The sequence below is a fragment of the Echinops telfairi genome, unplaced genomic scaffold (assembly GCF_000313985.2).
Source record: "Echinops telfairi isolate 266 unplaced genomic scaffold, ASM31398v2 ScPeMD7_3533;HRSCAF=4204_0, whole genome shotgun sequence".
Classification (NCBI taxonomy): domain Eukaryota; kingdom Metazoa; phylum Chordata; class Mammalia; order Afrosoricida; family Tenrecidae; genus Echinops; species Echinops telfairi.
Window position 1 is genome coordinate 58,039,114 of NW_022107431.1, and position 4,444 is coordinate 58,043,557.

A 4,444-nucleotide genomic window follows, 5' to 3' on the forward strand; every position below is an offset into this window, starting at 1 on the left:
AAAACAGCAACAACATCAATCCACTGACGAAGAACAAATTAAAATATACCAAGCAAGAAAAACTTGTGTTTCCCAGTCTAGCCTGTTGGGGCACCATGCCCTGTCTCCAATGTCCACCCTCATCATTCCCTGGGGAGAGCATATTGTTCTTGTTGCTGATGTTTCTGTAAGGCTTAGAGGGTCAACTCAAGCCATGCAGGACAGCACTTGAGAGAACACTTAGTGCCTGAACACAGGGACCCAGAGAATGCCGTGCTGACTGGCCCAAGGCATCCAAGTGGAGAGCAAGGGACGTGGTCTCTCTCTTTTTCCTTTAAGATGTGAAGGAATCACTGTCTCTCTATCCACCTCTATATCATACTTCTCGTAGGGCATATTCCAGGAAATGTGAAATGACAGTTTCACCTACGTCATAGCACTGTTATGACCTCAGCTTTCGTCAGCAACAGGAAAGTCAATTTTCCCCTTTAGCTGTCATATCCATGAAATCAGGTAAGGTTTTCTCATTCGTTCCACAATTACTGAGCACCTTCCAGGAGCCAGATGCAGTCAGAGGTGATGTTGTATCTTTAAAACTAACTTCATTATAGAAGTGTTTGTAATAGCTAACTTTCACTGAAAGCCACCTTCCAGAATTTAGTCTCAGCAGTGTTCGTGCATTAACCCATTTAATTCATATACCCACCCTGTCACATTGGTACTATCGTCATCACCTTTCACAGACAAACAAGCTGAGGTCAAATCATTTGTACACACAGTGGCTCTGTAGTCTGAATCCAGAGCCTGAACTCTCAAAGACTATTTGTGGTATTGTTGAATAAAAGGCGGGTAGTTAGAACCCACCAGCAGCTGCATGGGAGAAAGATGAGCCCATCTGTCCTCAGAAGTCTTTTATAGAGTTGCTGTGAGTTTGTCCCACCACTGCTCTGTCTGTTTGTCCTTGGAGAAGGATATTGTCCTTGGTGAAGTAGCAGAGGAGGAAAAAGGGGGAAGACCTTTGACAAGATGGATCAACACAGTGGCTACAATCAAGGTCAAACATGAGAACAACTGTCATGATGGCACAGGTTGGGGCAGTGTTTCTTTCTCTTGTACAAAGGGTCCCTATGAATGGAAACCGAGTCAAGGGCACCTAACAACAAGAGTCAGTATCAACTTGTTGGCATAATGGTTTACTATGGACTGAAAATGTTACCGCCTAATGAAGTTTGATCTATAGTAGAGTTTCCAAGTGGTTTTATGTATTATATAATAACTTTCTGCAAGAATGGAAATATCATTCACTGTGTCGTCCAGTACAATAGCCACTAGCTATATAGTGTGTGGTACTTCAGCATTTGAAATGTAGCTAGTGATTGGAATAACATTTTACATGGGACTGCATAGAGTTGCATGTGAATGTCAACTATTGAATAAGGAAGTCTGAAGAAGAATCAATTCATTTGAATCGTGGTGCTGGAGCCCTGATGATGTAGTGGTTACCTGTTGGGCTGTGATTCACAAAAGCAGTAGTTCAAAACCATCAGCAGATTCACAGGAGAAAATCTGAGTTTTCTACTTGTGTAACCAGTTACAGTCTTGACTCATTAGCAGGGACTTTTTTATGCCTTAACTATTGAATTGTATGATTTGTGGAGGAAGTGCCAGTAAAACTGTTTGTTTTTTTAAGAAAACAACAGAATATTGAAAGTACCACGGACTGCTGAAAGGACACATATGTCTTGGAAGAAGGGCAGCCAGAGTGTTCCTTAGAAGCAAGGGTGGCAAGACTTCATCTTACTTACCTTGGACACGTTGTCAGGAGAGACCACTCCCTGGAGAAGAACACCATGCGTGGAAAAGTAGAGGGGCAGCGTAAGAGAGCAAAGCCCTCAAGGAGATGGACGGACAGTGGCTGCAATGAGGGGCTCAAGCACAGGAAGAATTGTGAGGATGGGGCAGGGGCAGGCAGTGTTTCGTTCGGTTGTGCATACGGTCGCTATGGCTTGGAACTGGCTCCACGGTCTCTAACAAGAACCACATAGCACTGTTCTAAGCCAGAACTGACTTGTTGGCTGGTATAACATTTTCATTTGCATTAACTATTAATAGTCACATGCTGTCCAGGCTTATTGTATTGCATTGTACAAATCTAGAGGATAAAACAAACAGTGCTGCTGACTCCGACTCAGTGATCCTATTGGGCAGAGTAGAGCTGCTACATATGGTTTCCAAGGCTGTACGTCTTTGTAGAAACAGTCACATTTTCTCCCTCAGAATGGGTGGCCACCCTTTTGTTGAGTGCTTTATGTGTCGATTTTGATTCCTCTGTAATGGCAAATCGATTGTTCAAATAAAAGACCAAACTCACTCACATCGAACCAATTCTGACTCATGAGGACCCTACAGGGCTGGGTAGAACTGCCCCCGTGGGATTCTGAGACTGTGACTCTTTACCAGAGCAGAAAGGCCTTTGTCTTTCTCCCAAGGAGCAGCTAGTGGTTTCAAACTGCTCACTTTGTATGTAGCAGCCCAGTGGGTGACCCCCTACACCACCAGCGGTCCTCGACAATTGCTCTGCACAAGAAAGCGAGTAAGTGAAGACTTTTAAAGAACACAGCGTTCTCCTTCTAAGCCGGAGGGCATTCACGCTAACAAGGAGCCCTGGTGGCTTAGTAAATCTTAAGGTCATCAGTTCAAACCCACAAGTTGGAGAAAGAACAAGGATGCCTGATTTGATAAAGATTTACACTCTTGGAAATGTGAGAGAGAAGTTCTTCTCTATTCTACAGGGTTGCTGTGACTGGGAACTGACTTAACAGCCACGGGTTTGGTTTTCACTCCACTGAGACGTTATAATAAGTCAATGACAAAGTATGCCATCCTGGTGGGGTTCATGAACATAGTAAAGGGGATCCTTAAATTACTTACAGTGTGGACGACTGACTAACATTTTGTGATTATTAGTCACTGCTTAAGAAATACATACTAATTTTGTCTGATAACGAATACTACTTTGGTTTTCTTTTTTGACAGAATGTGGAGTCTGCAGAGCAAGACAAGAGTGAGGTCTAGGTGGGAAAAGTACGGCACATAGTGACGCAAGGCTGCTTAGTCGTCATTTCCTACAGAAACTCGTTCTAACCCAGACCTCTAAGCTTTTCATTAAACAGAGAGCAATGACCTGATTTTCCTCATCAGTAACTTCACCCTTTCTTTTATACATCATGTCACTACATCGATATCCCGATGAGGGATGCTGAATTTGGGTAAAATGTAAGTAATAATAGATCTCTCAAAGCCAGATTTGCTGCTACTGAAAGGCGACTTCACCATCAGTTTCGCTTTTATTTTCATTAAAGTGAGATCGGATTCCTCAGCCTCCAAATTGCTGGAGAGAACTCATCTAAAAAAGTTTAAGCTTTTAAAAAAAAATAACCACAAGTTTGATTGCTATAGAACACGCCTTTTCCATTGTCAGGTTTTTATTAACTTTACATTTCAAAACCATACAAGGGCACATCCAAGAGGTGTGAGGGCATCACAGTCTCTCCGGGAGTCTCAAAGCCATGCCCTTTTGATAGAATGGCATCAGCTCTTTATATTTCCCCCCTCGAAAACAAGCTAGGAATCACATGACGCCTAAAGAAAAATGTGTGTGTGTGTGTGTGGGGGAACCCTATGCTTCACAGCCCAGACCCCCAAATCTAAAACCCAAGCCCGATTTAATGGGCTCGGTACAGAACAGGAAGATGATACCATATTTTGCAAGATGGTATATTTTGTACGACCACCGGCCACGGAACCCCTAAAGCCACCACTGTGGTATGTGTCGCTGTAGGTCCCAGGAGAAGCTGTTAGTTTTGTTGGAGTTGAAACTGTACCAAACCCGAGAGCAGGCCACTGGCGAGGTGCCAGTGTATATGGCTTCCGACACACTGGTGTCATCAGTGTGTCACCAGCTGCAGGCCCTGCCTTGAGACATTTCTGGAATAGGGGTCAATCCTAAGTCCAGATGCTCCTAGTGTTGATCATGGGGCCTTAGAGGGAAGAGCATCCAAGCAGGGATGGTCCTGCAGCTGTTGCAACCCCTCCCAGCCAACAGTCAGCCAAGAGTCAGCCCGGAGGGCCAAGCTGCGACGCCCTACAACCATAACGATTGCAGTTGGGCAGCCTCCAGCATTGTGAACTTGGGAACTGAGTGGAGAAGGGGGGTAGGGGGTGGAGATGGTGGGCCCCTTTGCTAAGCCCAAAGCCCAGCCGGAAGGGAACTACAGCTGGAGCGATACAGTTATTGCGGCCAGGGGTCCCCGAGCTGGAAAGGAACGTCAAGGAGCTTTCAAAGCTCCTCTGCTCTCTACGCCGCAGCTCCCACCGAGAGTAGAGGGCCGACGGTGGGCAAGGCGCCCGGGGCCAGGTAAGCCGACCCTCCGGGATCCGCAGCCCGGGGCCCGGCCGCGGGGGC

At 45.6% G+C, this 4,444-nt stretch overlaps 1 protein-coding gene and 1 long non-coding RNA gene across 2 annotated transcripts in view; both read left to right on the forward strand.

The window, feature by feature from the left end:
* Positions 1 to 1,890: 1,890 nt before the first annotated feature.
* Positions 1,891 to 3,167, forward strand: LOC123522221. The gene is made up of 2 exons (XR_006680496.1): positions 1,891 to 1,926; positions 3,016 to 3,167. It is a non-coding gene; the product is annotated as an uncharacterized LOC123522221 (long non-coding RNA).
* Positions 3,168 to 4,282: 1,115 nt separating this feature from the next.
* NCOA7 (nuclear receptor coactivator 7) overlaps positions 4,283 to 4,444 on the forward strand; it is a 199,215-nt gene continuing 199,053 nt past the window's right edge. Inside the window, exon 1 of the mRNA XM_045294348.1 lies at positions 4,283 to 4,396. The gene's annotated coding sequence lies outside the window, so the exon portion shown is untranslated. The remainder of the gene's footprint in view (positions 4,397 to 4,444) is intronic.